Genomic DNA, 19,696 nt, shown 5'->3' on the forward strand with positions numbered 1-19,696 from the left:
AGTACCTGAAAAAGCACCAGTGTGAAATTGGGGAAAATGAGGTAATAAATAATATTTAGGGATCTGCATCATTTCAAAGGTGCTGTAAAGTAAGACAATTTGAATTTAGATAATGCAGCCACAGTGTGTGCATGTGCAAATGGTCTCCCTATAATACAATTAGCTACACACATCCTTCTCACAGATTCTCTCCAAAGCAATCTAATTCACACTGCTCCTTGTCTTCCTTCCTCACTCTTTATGATTTCCCCACCTTCTCGGACCCATAGGACGCAAACTTTGTGTGAGTGAAACAACCATCTGCCACTGCCAAGACCCCATCTACCAAAGAGAATTTGTGTTGTTTCATGCTGATGTCTCAACTTTACAAACGCACATGTATTTAAATTTTATTTTACTTTGGTAAGAACACTTTTTTTTTTTAGGAGTTTTTGTTTGTTTATTTAAATAGCTGCTTAATCACAGTTCCAGCTTCAGCTGTCTTAAAGCTTCAAGTATATTGAACAGTGTCAGATCATTGAGACTTTGTTGAACTCTTTGGTATTACTTCCGGATTTCACATTATTTTTTTTTTTTTAATTTTTTATTGCAGTGACATTGGTTTATAACATTGTAAAAATATCAGGTGTACATCATTATACTTCTATTTCTGCATAGATTACATCATGTTCACCACCCAAATACTAATTACAACCCATCACCACACACGTGTGCCGAATTATCTCTTTCACCCTCCTCTCTCCCCCCTTCCCCTCTGGTAACCACCAATCCAATCTCTGTCTCTATGTGTTTGTTTATTGTTGTTATTATCTACTACTTAATGAAGGAAATCATACGGTTTTGACCTTCTCCCTCTGACTTATTTCACTTTGCGTAATACCCTCAATGTCCATCCATGTTGTCACAAATGGCTGGATTTCATCGTTTCTTATGGCTGAGTAGTATTCCATTGTGTATATATACCACATCTTCTTTATCCATTCGTCCCTTGATGGGCACATAGGTAGCTTCCAAGTCTTGGCTATTGTGAATAACGCTGCAATGAACACAGGGGTGCACGTATCTTTATGCATTGGTGTTTTCAAGTTCTTTGGATAAATACCCAGCAGTGGAATACCTGGCTCATATGGTAGTTCTATCCTTGCTTTTTTGAGGAATCTCCATACTGTTTTCCATAGTGGCTGCACCAGTTTGCACTCCCACCAGCAGTGTATGAGAGTTCCCTTCTCTCCACATCCTCTCCAACACATGTTGTTTCCTGTCTTGTTAATTATAGCCATTCTGACGGGCATGAGGTGATATCTCATTGTAGTTTTGATTTGCATTTCCCTGAGAGTTAATGATTTTGAACATCTTTTCATGTGCCTGTTGGCCATCTGTATATCTTCTTTGGAGAAATGTCTGTTCAGGTCTTTTGCCCATTTTTCAATTGGGTTGGTAGTTTTTTTGTTGTTGAGATGCATGAGTTCTTTATATGTTTTGGAGATTAAGCCCTTGTCAGATGTATGGTTTGCAAATATCTTCTCCCAATTGTTAGGTTGTCTTTTTGTTTTGTTGATGTTTCCTTTGCTGTGCAGAAGCTTTTTAGTTTGATGTAGTCACATTTGTTTATTTTTTTTATTGTTTCTCTTGCCTGGTCAGACATGGTGCTTGAAAAGATGTTGCTAAGACCAATGTCAAAGAGCGTACTGCCTATGTTTTCTTCTAGAAGTTTCATAGTTTCAGGTCTTACATTCAAGTCTTTAATCCATTTGGAGTTAATTTCGTGTATGGTGTAAGGTAAGGGTCTACTTTCATTTTTTCACATGTGGCTGTCCAGTTTTCCCAACACCATTTGTTGAAGAGACTTTCTTTTCTCCATTGTATGTTCTTGGCTCCTTTGTCAAAGATTAGCTGTCCATAGATGTGTGGGTTTATTTCAGGGCTTTCGATTCTATTCCATTGATCTGTGTGTCTGTTTTTGTGCCAATACCGTGCTGTTTTGGTTACTACAGCTTTGTAGTCTATTTTGAAATCAGGGAATGTGAGACCTCCAGCTTTGTTCTTTTTTCTCAGGATTGCTATTCCGGGTCTTTGGTTGTTCCATATAAATTTTAGGATTCTTTGTTCTATTTCTGTGAAAACTGCTGCTGGAACTTTGATAGGGATTGCATTGAATCTATAGATGGCTTTAGGAAGTATGGACATCTTAACTATGTTAATTCTTCCAATCCAAGAGCATGGAATGTCTTTCCATTTCTTTGTGTCTTCTTCAATTTCTTTCAGCAATGTTTTATAGTTTTCGGTGTACAGATCTTTCACCTCTTTGGTTAAGTTTATTCCTAGGTATTTTATTCTTTTTGTTGCAATTGTAAATGGGATGGTATTCTTAATTTCTCTTTCTGCTACTTCGTGGTTAGTGTATAGAAATGCAACTGATTTTTGTATGTTGATTTTGTATCCTGCAACTTTACCATATTCGTTTATTACTTCTAAAAGTTTTCTGGTGGATTCTTTAGGGTTTTCTATATATAAAATCATGTCATCTGCAAATAGTGACAGTTTCACTTCTTCCTTTCCAATTTGGATCCCTTTTATTTCTTTTTCTTGCCTGATTGCTCTGACTAGGACTTCCAGTACTATGTTAAATAGGAGTGGTGAGAGTGGGCATCCTTGTCTGGTTCCTATTCTTAGAGGGATAGCTTTCAATTTTTCACCATTGAGGATGATATTAGCTGTGGGTTTGTCATATATGGCCTTTATTATGTTGAGGTACTTTCCTTCTATACCCATTTTATTCATAGTTTTTATCATAAATGGATGCTGTATCTTGTCAAATGCTTTCTCTGCATCTATTGAGATGAACCTGTGATTTTTATTCTTCATTTTATTAATGTGGTGTATTATGTTGATTGACTTGCGAATGTTGAACCATCCCTGCATACCTGAATAAATCCCACTTGATCATGGTGTATAATCTTTTTAACGTATTGTTGTATGCGATTTGCTAGTATTTTGTTGAGGATTTTTGCATCGATGTTCATCAGTGATATTGGCCTGTAGTTTTCTTTTTTTTGTGTTGTCCTTGTCTGGTTTTGGTATCAGGGTAATGTCGGCTTCGTAGAATGAGTTAGTGAGCTTCCCCCCCTCCTCAATTTTTTGGAAGAGTTTGAGAAGGATAGGTATTAACTCTTCTTTGGATGTTTGGTAGAATTCACCAGGGAAGCCGTGTGGTCCTGGACTTTTATGTTTGGGGAGGTTTTTGATTACTGTTTCGATCTCCTTACTGGTGATTGGTCTATTCAAATTCTCTACTTCTTCTTGATCCAGTTTTGGAAGGTTGTATGATTCTAAGAATTTATCCATTTCTTCCAGATTGTGGAATTTGTTGGCATACAGCTTTTCATAGTATTGTCTTATAATCTTTTGTATTTCTGAGGTGTCTGTTGTAATTTCTCCTCTTTCATTTCTGATTTTACTTATTTGTGCCTTCTCTCCTTTTTTCTTGGTGAGTCTAGCTAAAAGTTTGTCAATTTTGTTTATCTTTTCAAAGAACCAGCTCTTGGGTTTATTAATTTTTTCTATTATTTTTTTAGTCTCTATTTCATTTATTTCTGCTCTGATTTTTATTATTTCCCTTCTTCTACTGATTTTGGGCTTTGTTTGTTCTTCTTTTTCCAGTTCCTTTAAGTGCATTGTTAGATTGTTTATTTGAGATTTTTCTTGTTTGTTGAGATAGGCCTGTATTGCTATAAACTTCCCTCTTAGAACCGCTTTTGCTGTATCCCATAAATTCTGGCGTGTTGTATTTTCATTTTCATTTGTCTCCAGGTATTTTTTGATTTCTTCTTTGATTTCTTCGTTGACCCAACAGTTGTTCAGTAGCATTTTGTTTAATCTCCATGTATTTGTGGCTTTTCTGATTTTCTTCCTATAGTTGCTTTCCAGTTTCATACCGTTGTGGTCAGAAAAGATGCTTGGTATTATTTCAATCTTCTTAAATTTATGGAGACTCTTTTTGTGGCCTAATATGTGATCAATCCTGGAGAATGTTCCATGTGCATTTGAAAAGAACGTGTATTCTTCGGTTTTTGGATGGAATGCTCTGTATATATCTACTAGGTCCTTCTGTTCTAGTGTGTCATTTAAGGCCAATGTTTCCTTATTGATCTTCTGTTTGGATGATCTATCCGTTGGTGTAAGTGGAGTGTCAAAGTCCCCTACTATTATTGTGTTACTGTCTATTTCTGTTTTTATGTCTGTTAATAATTGCTTTATATATTTAGGTGCACCTACACTGGGTACGTAGATATTTTCAAGTGTTATATCCTCTTGTTGGATTGTTCCCTTGATCGTTATGTAATGCCCTTGTCTCTTTTTACAGTTTTTGTTTTAAATTCTATTTTGTCTGATATGAGTATTGCTACCCCAGCTTTCTTTTCATTGCCATTTGTGTTCAGTATCTTTTTCCATCCCTTCACTTTCAGTTTGTGAGTTTCTTTAGGTCTGAAGTGTGTCTCTTGTATGCAGCATATATATGGGTCTTGGTGTTTTATCCAATGAGCCACCCTATGCCTTTTAATTGGGGCATTTAGTCTATTGATGTTTAAAGTAGCTATTGATAAGTATGTACTTACTGCCATTTTTTAACTTTTTTTCTCAGTGTTTTAGTAGTCCTTCTCTGTTCCTTTCTTCTTCTATACAGAATTGATGGTCTCTTTAGTTTGACCTCTGTCTGAAAACTCTTCTCTTTAACTCCCCTCCTCCCTCATTTTATGTTTTTGATATCATATCTAACCTCTTTTTTGCGCATTTGTATCCATTGCCCTCTTATCATGGAAATAGATAATTTTTCCTATTTGTGGTCATCTCTTTTCCCCTTAAATCAGTCCCTTTAACATTTCTTGTAGCACTAGTTTCTTGGTGACAATCTCCTTTAATTTTTGCTTGTCTGGGAAATTTTTGATCTCTCCTTCCATTTTGAATGATAACTTTGCTGGGTAGAGTATTCTTGGCTGTAAGTTTTTTCCTTTTAGCACTTTAAATATATTGTGCCACTCTCTTCTAGCCTGTAAGGTTTCTGCTGAGAAGTCAGCTGATAGCCTTATGGGGTGTCCTTTGTATGTAACTTGTCTTTCTCTTGCTGCTTTTAGGATTCTCTCTTTATCTTTCATTCTGGACATTTTGATTATGATGTGTCTTGGTGTGGGCCTCTTTGGGTTTATCTTGTTTGGGGCTCTCTGTGCTTCCTGTACCTGGATGTCTCTTTCCTTCCTTAGGTTAGGGAAGTTTTCATCTATTATTTCTTGAAATAGATTCTCTGCCCCCTTGTCTCACTCAACACCTTTCAGGACACCTATAACATGGATGTTAGTGCACTTGATGTTGTCCCAGAGGTCCCTTAGACTGTCCTCACTCTTTTTAATTCTTTTCTCTTTTACCTGTTCAGCTTGGGTAATTTCTTATAGTCTTTCGTCCTGCTCACAGATCTGTTCTTCTGTATCCTCTACTCTGTTTTTAGTCCTTTTAGCGAATTTTTCATTTCCAGTATTGTATTCTTCCTTTCTGATTGGTTCTTTTTTATATCTTCCATTTCTTTGTTGACATTCTCACTGAGTTCATCTATTCTTCTCCCCAGATCAGTGAACATCCTTAACACTCTTAGTTTGAACTCTCTGTCAGGTAGGTTGCTCATTTCTGTTTCACTTAGTTCCTTTTCTGGAGTTTTGTCCTGTTCCCTTACTTGGAATGTATTCCTTTGCCTCCTCATTTTGCCTCTTTCCCTGTGCTTGTGTCTATGTAGTAGGTAGATCAGCTACGTCTCCTGCTCTTGGATAGGTGACCTTATGTAAGTGATGGCTTAGGAGTCCTGCAGTGTGCTTCCCTCAGTTCTCAACGTTATGGGGGTGACCCCTATGTGGGCTATGTGTGTCCTTCTGTTGTGGCCTGTTTGCTCTCCCTGTAGGCGCCCAGGGAGGCCGAGTTATGCTCCTGGCCAGCTGTTGTAATGCTCAGCTGCTTGTAGTTGTTGTGGGCCCTTCAGTCTCTTTATTGGGTGTGGGGAGCCCCAGCACAGTTGGCTGCAAGTTCTAATACCACATTTGTGTTGCAGTATTTCTTTTAAGTGAGTAGGCCCCCAGCATGGCAGGTTGTTAGGCTCAATTGCTATAAGCAATAACAATTGCTATAAGCCTCCAGGCTTTAGGTCTCTTGTCAGCTCTCTGAGGATTGCAGCTTGGTGGGGCTGGCCTCAGGCATTGGAGCACCCAATTGTTTCAGACTTTGGAAGGTGGGGCAAACCCCCTATGTGGGTCTTTGAGAAGCACAAGTTTTCTGCAGCTGATAAGCCTTGCCGCCCACAGGTCCACACACACAGTCAACACAGTCCTGTCCCGTGTGTGCGCCCCGACCTCCCGAATTGGACCCAGTCTCTCCACGGCGGGAGCCCCACACACTCCACCACTGTCCCACACTCTCCACCCGCTCCTTGTGCACGCCCTGCCCCACTGAAGTGGGCTCAGTTGCCAGGCTGCAGAGAATCCAGTCACCAATCTATGGAGGCTCACAGGTTGCCTGAGGGCTTGTTGTTGGGTGGGGCCAGTCTCTAGGGTGGGCTGCCCGCCCTGGCTGAGCTGGATTAAATCAGCGCTCTAGTGGGTGGGGCAGACCTGGGCTAGCAGGCCTCAGGGAGAACTCCAATGTCCGACACCAGGCCACAACAATGGCCGCCGCCAACGTCCCAGTCCCTGGAGAGGTCTCACCTCTCACTGAGATGCACTCAGGGCCTATCAGGTGAGTCTCTTTTCACCGAAGCACTGTGCACCTTTCTTTCTGGTGATTTTAGGATGCTTTCTGAAATGGGTGAGTTTGTGCATGAGGCCTTTAAGAGCCGGTTTTAATGTCTTTGTGCACCAGCTTTTCTGGGGGTACTCGCCGATGTTTTAGTAGCAGGCAAAGTCAGATATTATGCCACTGGTCTTGATTGTGCTGGGTCCACAAAATGCCCACAGCAGGGGCACTCCCGGCTCAGGGCCCCGCGCCTCCAGGGAGGCTGCGGACCTGTGTGCTGCTCCCGGCGGCCGTGAAGCTGGCGGCTTGTGAAGGCGGCGTTTTTTCTCTCCAGAAGGGAGTTTCTGCCTCTTCCACCTCAGTTAGGATTGTCTGTTGTTGCAGGAGTTCCTCTTATCCAGTTTTCAGTTCTGTCTCAGGGGTAATTTTTCCATGAGTAGTTGTAAATTGGCTGTGTCCGTGGGAGGAGGTGAGTTCAGAGTCTGCCTATGCCGCCATCTTCCCCCTCTCCTTGATAAGAACACTTAACATGAGATATACCCTCTTAAAAAATCTTTAAGTGTACAATACAATATTGTTGAGTCTGTGTACAATGTTGTACAGCAGATCTTTAGAGCATATTTAATTCATCCTGGTCAGTACTGTTGTAATTATATCCCCCTAGTGATATGCGAGCAGTCTTGTTGATTGTTCTCCCTGATTCCTGTTCTTGTCATGTACACTTTTTTGTATCACACATGTCCTATCAGATACATCTCTAGAGGAACTCATCTCTTTCTGTTCTCTGCTGCGTCAAATGCCAACCTAACTCAAGATACTGTGTCTTATGTCCCACTTGATTTTCTTCCCAATTTATTGTTGCTCTATTTTAATAAGATTTTTGTTTACATTCATTCCCTGTTGCAGGTTAGACACACTAAACAGCAGATAAAAAGGGAGAAGACAAGTATTAGTGCCTCGTGGATACCCTTGGTTTCTTTGGGTGGTTTCAATTGCAATGTTTTCCTGCTTTTAATGAGAGTCAGTGTTTGTGGGAATAGGAAGCAGCATAAAATGCAACGAAGCAAACATATTTGAAAGGCCAACACCACAATAAAATTTACATTCTGGGACTCTCTAGAACTTTGAAGGAGTATGGTGTCTCCCTATTGTATTTAAGCATTGGAGGTCCCTCAGCAGGCATGAGAGGAGACACATGGAGGGTTTTTGGATATTGGATCAGTACCAAGAATTGTTTTATGGAAAATATCCAATTAAGTGTTTCTTAGCTTTTCATGTGGAAGAAAAATCTCATTCACTTTAAACTAATTCAATGTTTTAGAGTTGGGGAAAAAAAAGAATCACTCAGATACTGGAGATGACATAGTTCCCAGGTGGGTCTATTCATTTGTTTAAAGCGCTGGGTCTTTCAATGTTTGGTCTTGGGACCAGCAGTATTAGCATCACCTGGAAATTTGTTAGAAATGCAATTTATTTAGCCCCACTTCAGACCTACAGATTCAAAAACTCCTGGGTGGGGCTCAGGAATCTGTTTTTGTAATCCTACTAGGGGATTCTGGTGAATGTGCAAATTTGATAACCACTGGTTTAATGTATCTTTTATCAAAAGAAAGATTTTGAAAATTCTAATCCATTTTTTTCATTTTTCTTAATACTGCAAACTCCTTTGAAATAATCCTAGCCAGATAAATAGTCCTTTTTTTTTCTTTCAAGATTATTAATAAAAGCAATGAGGTTCATACTAGCTTGATAATTCCGCTTATTGGTGATAACTTAGGAAATAGTCGTGTTTATTATTATTGCAACCATCACATTTTATTGTCTTGCTGACATTCAGCACTGTAAATGGCCTGATGCATAGCTTTAACATCTGCATATTTCTAAGGAAAACAAGAAACGTATGCCTGTAGCTGCTTGGATTAATAATGAAGCAATAATTAATCAGGAATATAGTGTGGCTCAAATCAGTTTCAAATTCCAGGTCTGAACAGCAGTGTTTTCCCCGGTATATGAGATAGTACATTTAACATTCAGTGCCATGCCAAGCACACCAAAGGATCTTAATGTTGGCTTTTATATCTTGATGCTCTTTAATACTATTCCGGAGAAGTTTCCTGCAAGCTTCCCTATTTATGTCATTGTGAAGCTTGATTAATTTCAAAAACAAAAAAATAAAGAAATAAAAACATAAATAAAAATCCTATTCAACAGCTCTGTTTCTCCTATGGCTATGCGTATATATACAAGTTCTAAAGAAAATATTAGAAACTAGCAATGTATTAAAAATGAATTTACTATGACTAAGTTCAATTAAACTCTCTATCCTTATGACCTTTCTATCTTTAAAAGATGTCTTTTTATTACATTTAAGTGATATTTCTTGTTTAAAATTCTTCATTGTCTGATATTAATATAATTACACCAGCTTTATTTTAGATAGTGATCTTATGGTATAGCTTTCCCCATCCCTTTATTTTAGATAGTTTTTGTCGTTTAAAACATATACCTTGTAAACATCATATAGTAGGGTTTTGTAGTTTCTATCCAATCTGAAAATCTTCATCTTTTATAGAATTATAAAAAATGTTTATTCCATTAACATTTAATTTAATTATAGTTAAATTAAGTCTGCCATCTTGTGCTTTCTCTATTTTCTCCTTCTCTGTTTCTTTCTCTCCCCTTGCCTGCATACCTTTGGATTAATCAAGTATTTTTATTATTCCAATTTCTTTCTCATTTTTAGTACTTGTTCAGTTGATTGCAATATTTATCCTTGACTTGTTAAAGTTTACTTTAAATTAGTGCTTTTTATATTTCCAAAATAATGCAATTATTTTATAAGAGTTTAACTCCATTTAACCCCTAGTAGGGATTTTGTATTCTTGTTCCTCTTTCATGTTACTGCAATTCTCCGTTTTTTCTTTGAGGATATTTATTGTATTTATTTTAAATTCTTGGTCAATTTTTTTCGACAAGTCAGATGATATGTATTCTTCAGTTTTTGTATTTTTTATCGTGTTTACATTGCCCTTTTTTTTTTTAGTTTAATGGCCTGTGAACTGCTCATATTCCCCTCAATTATTAGCCATCCTGTCTGATAGGAAGGGCTAAGCACAGGTACTGGCCTGTGACTCCCTTAGTGTGTTTGGACATAAGGGAAGGGATGAACTCCATGGCGGAGAGCTGTAGGCACCATAGACCTGTTGTCCCCACTTCTGAAAGGCCCTCTCTCCTCAAGGTGAACCCTTTAGTTAGGGAGTAGGAATCTCTTTAGGTTTGGAGTTTAGGGTTTTTGGACTAGAGAATAGAGGAATCATTGGGAGATGGCAACACAATAGCCCATATATGTTTTCATCAGTGCCTCAGCCCTGTCGGGTCTGTGTTCTGCTCTCATAGTGTTCCAATAACACTGGGATACCTGAGAGCAATGTCAGGCAAATGTTGTTCCAAAGCACCATGTGTGTGGGAGGGGGTAGAGGTGGATGGAGACTGAAACAGAATTTATAAAGTTCTCCTACAAGCTCTAGTCTCACTGTCTTCTGCCCAGGCTGTATCTATCAAAGCCCTCATACCCACCCATGCCACACATACCCTAATAAAGAGATACAACACAATCCATAGCAATCTCTAATCTCCTCAGGAACTTCCCATAGTTACTACGTATTTCCTCATATTCCTACTGTCTTTTCGTTCTGTAATTTCTCCATGGAGACAGACCCAGTAGCCTATGCTAGGTCACCATAGAGTCGGGACTATTATTCCTTCCACAGTCCCCTCCCTGCCCTTTTCTCTCAGCTCTCTTCTTGAAACTCATAGACTGGGCTCCTGTATTTTGATAGAAAAGATTTGTGAATCACAAACCAAGGCTGTGAATAAATATTTGATATAGTCATTTGCTCTGGGGAGATTACATACTATGATACGGCAAGTCCCTCTCCATTCCCATATCTTGACCAGATTCCAAATCCAGAAATCAGAGATTGAAATGAAAGTGAGATCAATGGTGTTCTTTTTCCTGTCCTTACTTCCTGCTGGCCAACTTGGGATGATTGAGGCAATCTCTAGAGGGATATGGGGTCATCATAGAGAAGACCTTTTGCCTTGCTACATGTTGGGAGTGTGGGGTAGGCTGCCTAAAAGAGTTTCCCTCATCACAAGATGCAAATGTAGCACTAAGTGGGGTGTCTAGGCTGAGAAGGCTTGAGAAAGCCACCAAATTTCCTGGGGTCTTAGTGTTGTCTGAGAGGGCAAAATTCCTCCTTTGATGTAACGTGCAGGAATAGCCTCCAGTTTCTCCCAGCACACTAATTAGGGAGAGAGCTATCCTTCCTAATTCATATTCAACTAGGGGAAGTGTTATAGGAACAGGTATCTTTCTGTCTCACCTCCTTCTTGACTTCCTTCTCCTCTCTCCAGTTCTACTCTTTGTGCAAATAGAAAAAACAAGAAGCAGAAAATTCAGTTATACGAGGAAATGTGACTGCCGACAGCACCTTGTCTTCCTTGTTGATGCTTTGCTTTGAAGAATGAAGGACCTGCCACCCTTCCTGTGCAAAGCACCCGCTGCTGTCCCCTTGGTGTCTAAATCTCAATCCTGACTGTGTACTAGAAACATCTGAGCAGCTTTAGAAAATAAACAGTGATGTTCAGCCCCATGACCAGAAATCCTGACTTTCATTGATCTTGTGTGGGGCCAGGACACCAACATGTTTTAATGTGTCCCGGGTCACTCTTACACGTAGATCACACTGAGGACCAGGGCTTGAAGCTGTGCACTGGTGGGACGGAAAACGTTTAGAAAAGAGGAGTTATGGTAGAAGTAGGAGAAGGATAAGACAGAAAATGGCATCCCCAGAATTCCGTTCAGAGTGGAACAAAAGATGACTTAATAGGAAAGATACTACCTGGCCTCCACCTCAGGACCCTATATTTTCACCAGTTATATAAGTTCTGCATTGTAGAGTCATATCTTTATAGATGTTTTGGGTTTAACTAATCCCTATCATGTCTCTTTTTCCAGGTTTCCCTTCTCTCTTGCTACTAATGGTGATTCTCATCTCTTCACACCGTTTGTCACTAGCCCACTAGGTTCCTGTTCATTTTGATATTGATATCCCCAACTGGTAAGGGCATTCAAAGTTCTTACAACTTTACCGTATAGAAGAATTCACTCTGGCCTGGTGATTACTGTACTGGCATATTTGCGTACCCCAAATGTTCATCCTGCTCAGTAAGCAGAACAACTTTCTATTACCAGTACAGTCAACCCTCTGCATCCTTGGGTTCCACATCCATGGATTTAACCAACCGAGAACGGAAAGGCCTATGATGCATAGGCCATAATTAAAACAATGCTGAAATGCTGCCAGGGGTCAGACTGCTGCTAGCGGCCTGGTTATTTCCTGCATAGTTTTCATATAGCTGTACAAGCCTATTTGGCAAAGTGGAAGTCTAGTCATTGCTGAAATTGTTTGCAAGACTCTAAGAAAAATTCTTTAAAACATATTTGGGATAATAAAGAATTCGGATGAAAGAAAGCTGTGTAATAGATGCTTTCACTTTGAGGTCGATTATAGTCGCTCTTCCAACCCAGCCTGAATCTCGCTATCTTGCTTTGGATGTACTCAAAGAGAAAATGTTTCATTTTTGTGAAGAGCTCTCGGACACAGGGAAACTTCACCTTCAATAAGATTATTTCTGGGAGTGAGAACAATGGAAGCGTTGTTTCTTCAAAATCGCTGGAATACACTTCAGAAGCCCTCCTTGTATAATATGCTTTAATTTATGTCCTATCATGCTCGTCAGAGCTTTTGTGTCCACCTCTCTTTTGTCTCCAAATGATGAGTAGAGTTGGCATAACATACACAATTCAGAGAGGTATTCTGAACTGTCATTGTTTTGGAAGTTTTTATTCTTCTAAAGACTGTAGAAGAAAGATGCAGTAAAAGATGTTAGGTCAGACACTTAAAGGTTTTTTCTATACTTAATTCCATTGTATGTTTTCTCTACTTGATGGTATCAATGATTTTATGTGGGGACATTTTCTTTGATGAGGTTCACAGATAGAGTCCAGGATGTTTTATTTTGATTGCTTTGGAAGTGGCTGGGGTGGCTATATGAGTGAGAAAGCTTTCTTGGCTTTCTAAATTTCACATATTCTTTGCTCTATATTTTTCAATTTCATCCAGACACAAGTTTTTAATTTATGTGTCCTTGGTCCCAATTCTTCCTCAAGAAAGAAGCCCAGTGGGCCTATGGGACTTCCCATAGAAATAAGGAAAATGTGATACATTTACTATCAATGCTTCACAACAAGTTTTCACCCAAGTTTATTTGACATTAGGTGATTTTTAATTACAGAATATGATTATGATTACATTGTAATGGTTTTAATCTTCTTTCTTCACCAAATAAAGCAAAAGCATGTCTTTGCACACTGCAAATCAATTTTCTATGAATTCATTGCTTTGAAATTTTTATTCTTCCTTTTTCAACTCTTTTATTTCCCTCTTACATGACATGATTTATCCCCCTGGGAGTATGTCTCATTTACATGTTCATGAGCACTCTCATTTTAGGTAACCTTGAAACTCTTATTTTTTTATTCTTCATTTTTTTTCTGCTCTATAAAATTAAAAGTAGAACTACCATATGATCTGGCAATCCCACTTCTGGGTATATATCTAAAAGAGTTGAGATCAGTATCTCAAAGTGATATCTGCACCCCCACATACATTGAAACATTATTCACAATAGCCAAGATATGGAAACAACTCAAATGTCTATTGACAGATGAATGGATAAAGAAAATGTAGTATATACATACAATGGACTATTATTCAGCCTTAAATAAGGAAGATATCCTGCCATACGTGACAACATGGATGAACCTAGAGGACATTATGCTAAGTGAAATAAGCCAGTCACAGAAGGACACATACTAGATGATTCCACTTATATGTGGTATCTAAGATGGTCAAACACATAGAAGCAGAGAATAGAATTATGGTTGCCAGGTGCTGAGGGGTGGGGAGTTGTTGCTCAAGGAGTATAAAGTTTCAGTTTTACAAGATGAATATGTTCCAAAAATCTACTGTACAACATAGGGCCTATAATTAACAATATGGTGTTGTGCACTTTAATATATGTTAAGAGGATAGATTTCATGCTAAGTTTTCTTACCACAAAAACAAAATGAAACAAACAAGAAAACCTCACAAAATAATACAAGAAAATTTTTGGAGGTGATGGATATGTTTAGTGCCTTGGTTGTGGTGATGGTATCACATGTGTATGCATATGTCCAAACTCATGATGCATGCATTAAATATGTGCAACTTTTTGTTTATCAATTATACCTCAATAGAGATTAAAAAGTAAAATTAAATTAATCAAACTTTTCTTTATAATTATGGAGACTTGCCTAGTTTTTCTACTTTCTTCCTTGAAATCCTTACTACCTCCAGATGCATCCCCTAAAGCTGTGTTGATTAATTGATTGCACAAGTGTTTTTATAGTAAAGTGGGGATTACATATGCCTCTGTTTGCTTCTCTCTACACCCACCCCTCTTCTGGAGGAATTGATTGATCTCCCTCTGAAATGTCCAACTGGAATGTTCTGCAGAAGTTCTCTGCTTTGCTTTGTTTCTATTTCCTGTAGTTTTTCTACAGGAAATTCAACAATTTTATCCTTAGAGAAGTAATTTCAACTTTATTTTCCAGAATCTTAACTGGGAATTTAGAACAATTGTGAAAACATGTAGTTTCAAGATATTTCATTATAACGTATTTCAATAGTGAAAAGCTGGAGAGAATTTAAGCATTCACCAATAGAATATTATGATATTATGATGTAGATTATGATATTTTCATAGTGCTATATTTTAAAGTGAAAGAGCAGATTGTAAAATATTATGAATTCAATCACGTAAAGTGTATTGTGTGCTTTGGGAAAAAATGGTTGGAAGGATATAGAACAAAATGTTAGCAGAGGTTATTTGTGGATGGTCGAATTATGCATTTTATGTCTAATTTTTACTTTCATTTGTATACTTTTCTCTGATTTATTATTTTTTAAAAAGCAAAGTACATGTATTTCTTTTCTTGCAGTTATAACAACTTATTTCCCTTTGGGAAAAAATCAGTTACAATTCACAAATTTAGCAGTTACCTTGTATAGCCTTTTGCTTTCCTTTCATAGATTCTCATATATAATCCTAAACTCACCATATTTATTACTGTGTTCTTTATGAAACCTATCCTGTCTGTTTTCAAACAAATATTTTTCTTCTGGGAAGTATTCCTTTCTCTTAATATTTTAATGTGGACAAATAGGTTTTTAAGTTTTTTATTGACTTTCCATGATTGTTTGCCTTATTAAAACCAGAATCAAGTTTAGAGTGGTAATTCCTAGGTCTGCTTCTAGTGGCAGCTGTGAGAACTGTTTTCCAAGTTTGTGGGCCTGAAATGGATGCCTTGTCAATGAAATTATATACCTTGCCAGTAGGAGGCATACATACAATGGTCATATTTTTCTAAATTAAATATTACAAAAAAATCAAACTCCTTTGTCTCTACTTGTATAGACCATAGGATGGATTTTTTTAAAAATTGAAAGTCCCAGAAAATCTCTTACAAATTAGAATGTAGTATATTGGCATAGAGATGATATGATCCATTAAATGAAAATTTTTATACCTTAATGGGATCTTTGAAATAATCTAGGAAAACCAGTTTATTTGACTAACAGGAGAACTCTGCTGCAGAGATGCAACCTATCCAGGATGTCATGACAATTATTGGCATTTAACAAATGATTACTGATTAGCTACTATGTGCCAGGCATTATGCTAGATATTAGGAATTTTTATTGTTTCCGTTTAGTTTTAAATTATTTCCAATTTCTTCATAGTTTTGACCTTAGGAAGTATTTCTTCAACTGTAAATGATCTCTTTATTCTCCAAAAATCTGTAATTGTTCACATTCTGTTTGTTTGATGTCATTGTTCTTTGTTATATACTGTTTTCTAGTAGTTTCTTGTGTATATAAAGTGCCTCTCATTGAAAACATATAACATTTTATTTCCAATTACATAAAAATTAAAGGAATACTGAAGCAAGCAAACCGTATGGAAAAATATAGAATAAGGAATTCTCACACATGCACACACATGTGCACACACATATGCATGCACACATGCACATAAGTGCTATCCTGCTCACTTCCCAGGGGCAATGTCTACCACTGTTTACCTTGTCGTGCACTCTTTCTGACATTTTTCCATGCATTTAAGCTTGTGCACAAACACATTATGATGTGCTTATTTTATACAACTATGTTATAACATACATATTTTACCACACAATTTGCCCTTCTTCAGTTAAATCTTTTCTTATAGATTTTCAATGTCAGGCACATGAGCCTATTTTTCTTAATGACTGCATAGTATTTCACACAGTGGTAGAATAATAACATATTTTTCTGCTCCCAGTTAATAGACATTTGGAACACCTCCAATGGTTCACTGTGTTGAGTATATCTACTATGAACCTCCTTAAACTCATCTTTGTACAAGATGTAGACATTTGTATAAATAAATCGAAATGGAATCATAAGGCCAAAGGGCCAAATTTTCAGTGCTGGTCTTTAAGTTACTGCTAAATTGTCCTTAAAATGATACAGCAGATTATCTTTTTCTGCTCCTTCATTCGCTCCGCATACTATCAACTTGACTGAACTACAACTTCCATAAGAAGATTATAGGACCAAATACTCTCTTGTAATTGAGCTTTGCTAGTTGGAATGTGTGTGTAGGAAGACCAGAGTAAGTTCTTGCTATAAGGTGGAACCACAACTGCAAAAATTCAGCCTTAAGAGATGCTGTAGTATCATTAAAAGGTTTAGTACATGTGGCGCATTTGTAGAATGGTTTTTTTTTTTTGTGAGGAAGATCAGCCCTGAGCTAACATCCATGCTAATCCTCCTCTTTTTGCTGAGGAAGACCAGCTCTGAGCTGACATCTATTGCCAATCCTCCTCCTTTTTTTCCCCAAAGCCCCAGTAGATAGTTGTATGTCGTAGTTGCACATCCTTCTAGTTGCTGCATGTGGGACGCTGCCACAGCATGGCCAGACAAGTGGTGCCTCGGTGCGCGCCCAGGATCCGAACCCGGGCCGCCAGTAGTGGAGCATGTGCATTTAACTGCTAAGCCACGGGGCCAGCTCCCTGTAGAATGGTTTTTAAGGGAGGGAGGGGATGGTAGCAGTGGCCTAGAAAAACAGCATTGCCAGAGATTATAGATGGGATAGCTTTACTTTTATCTTAAAGCTAATTTTTGAATGCCCAGGTATAAGGAGAAGGACCCAAAGAGACAGACTGCTTATACATTAGAATATACTATTAGCTTGAAATCACTTTTGTAAAAACTACTAGTAATTCATCTATTTGAAAAAATTCCTTGGATATTTTAATAGTCAACACATAAGTTTATTTATTTATTTTTTTAAGATCTTTTTTTAAAGAGAAGTTTTAGATTCACAGCATAATTGAGAGGGAGGTACGGAGATTTCCCATATACCTCCTGCCCCACACATGCATAGCCTGCCCTATTATCAACATCCCCCACCAGAGTGGTACAGGGGTTACAATTGATGAACCTCATTGACACGTCATTATCACCCAAAGTCCATAGTTTACATTGTGGCTCACTCTTGGTGTTGTACATTCTAAGTATTTGGAAAAATGTATAATGACATGTAGCCATCATTATAGTATCATATAGAATAGTTCCACTGCCCTAAAAATCCTCTGTGCTCTGCCTATTCATCCCTCCTTCTCCCTCAACCCCAGAAACCACTGATCTTTTTACTGTCTCCACAGTTTTGCCTTTTCCAGAGTGTTATATAATTGGAATCACAAAATATGTATGTAGCCTTCTCAGATTGGCTTCTTTCACTTAGTAACATGCATTTAAGTTTCCTCCATGTCTTTTTGTGGCTTGGTAGCTCATTTCTTTTTAGTGCTGAACAATAGTCCATTGTCTGGATGTACCACAGTTTATTTTTACATTCACCTAATGAAGGACATCTTGGTTGCTACCAAGTTTTGACAATTATCAATAAAGCTGCTACAAACATCTGTGTGCAGGTTTTTGTATGGACATAAGTTTTCAACTCCTTTGGATAAATACCAATGAGTAAGATTGCTGGATTGTATGGTAAGAGTTTGTTTAGTTTTAGGAGAAACCACCAAAGTGTCTTCCAAAGTGGCTGTACTGTTTTGCATTCTTACCAGCAATGAGAGAGAGTTCCTGTTTTTCCACATCCTCACCAGCTTTTAATGTTGTCAGCATTCCAATTTTGGCCATTCTAATAGATACGTAGTTGTAGCTCGTTGTTTTCATTTGCATTTCCCTGATGATATATGATGTGGAGCATCTTTTCTTTCTTTATTTTTATTGCAGTTACATTGGTTTATAACATTATATATATTTCAGGTGTACATCATTATATTTCAATTTCTGTATAGATTACATCATGTTTACCACCCAAAGACTAATTATAATCCATCACCACACACAGGTGCCTAATCATCCTTTTCGCCCTCTCCCTCCCTGCCCCTCTTCCCCCAATCCAATCTCTGTCTCTATGTGATTGTTTGTTGTTGTTTTATCTTCTACTTATGAGTGAGATCATACAGTATATGACTTTCTCCCTTTGATTTATTTTTTTTAGCATAATACCCTCAAGGTCCATCCATGTTGTCACAAATGGCAAGATTTCATCGTTTCTTATGGCTGAGTAGTATTCCATTGTGTATATATACTACATCTTCTTTATCCATTTGTCCCTTAATGGGCACCTAGGTTGCTTCCAACCTTTGGCTATTGTGAATAATGCTGCAATAAATGTAGGAGTGCATGTGTCTTTACCCATTTGTGTTTCCATTTTCTTTTGCAGTGGAATAGCTGGAAGTGGAATAGAGGGATCATATGGTAGTTCTATCCTTGATTTTTTGAGGAATCTCCATATTGTTTTCCATAGTGGCTGCACCAGTTTGCACTCCCACCAGCAGTGTATGAGAGTTCCCTTCTCTCCACATCCTCTCCAACACATGTTGTTTCCTGTCTTGTTAATTATAGCCATTCTGACGGGCGTGAGATGATATCTCATTGTAATTTTGATTTGCATTTCCCTGATAGTGAATGATGTTGAACATCTTTTCATGTGCCTGTTGGCCATCTGTATACCTTCTTTGGAGAAATGTCTTTTCAGGTCTTTTGCCCATTTTTTAATTGGGTTGTTAGTTTTTCTGTTGTTGAGATGTATGAGTTCTTTATGTATTTTGGATATTAACCCCTTATTAGAAATATGGTTTGCAAATATCTTCTCCCAGTTGTTAGGTTGTCTTTTCATTTTGTTGATGATTTCCTTTGCCATGTAGAAGCTTTTTAGTTTGATGTAGTCCCATTTGTTTATTTTTTTATTGTTTCCCTTGCCCGGTCAGACATGGTACTTGAAAAGATGTTGCTAAGACTGATGTCGAAGAGAGTACTGCCTATGTTTTCTTCTAGAAGTTTCATGGTTTCAGGTCTTAGATTCAAGTCTTTAATTCATTTTGAGTTGATTTTTGTGTATGGTGTAAGATAATGGTCTACTTTCATTTTTTTGCATGTGGCTGTCCAGTTTTCCCAACACCATTCGTTGAAGAGACTTTCCTTTCTCCATTGTATGTTCTTGGCTCCCTTGTCGAAAATTAGCTGTCCATAGATGTGTGGGTTTATTTCTGGGCTCTCAATTCTGTTCCATTGATCTGTGTGTCTGTTTTTGTACCAGTACCCTGTTGTTTTGGTTACTATATCTTTGTAGTCTATTTTGAAATCAGGGAGTGTGAGACCTCCAGCTTTGTTCTTTTTCCTCAGGATTCCTT

At 37.9% G+C, this 19,696-nt stretch overlaps 1 long non-coding RNA gene across 2 annotated transcripts in view; it reads left to right on the forward strand.

Annotated features, from left to right (window-relative positions):
• The window catches only part of LOC131396219 (uncharacterized), a 122,626-nt gene that overhangs the window by 18,425 nt on the left and 84,505 nt on the right, over window positions 1-19,696 (forward strand). Inside the window, exons 1-2 of one of the 2 annotated variants that reach the window (XR_009216448.1) lie at window positions 6,558-6,771; window positions 11,789-11,891. This is a non-coding gene — a long non-coding RNA (uncharacterized LOC131396219). Of the gene's footprint in view, window positions 1-6,557; window positions 6,772-11,788; window positions 11,892-19,696 lie in introns of those variants that run through there. The other variant, XR_009216446.1, reaches the window with a different exon arrangement.

The sequence above is a fragment of the Diceros bicornis genome, chromosome 32 (genome assembly GCF_020826845.1).
Source record: "Diceros bicornis minor isolate mBicDic1 chromosome 32, mDicBic1.mat.cur, whole genome shotgun sequence".
Lineage (NCBI taxonomy): Eukaryota > Metazoa > Chordata > Mammalia > Perissodactyla > Rhinocerotidae > Diceros > Diceros bicornis.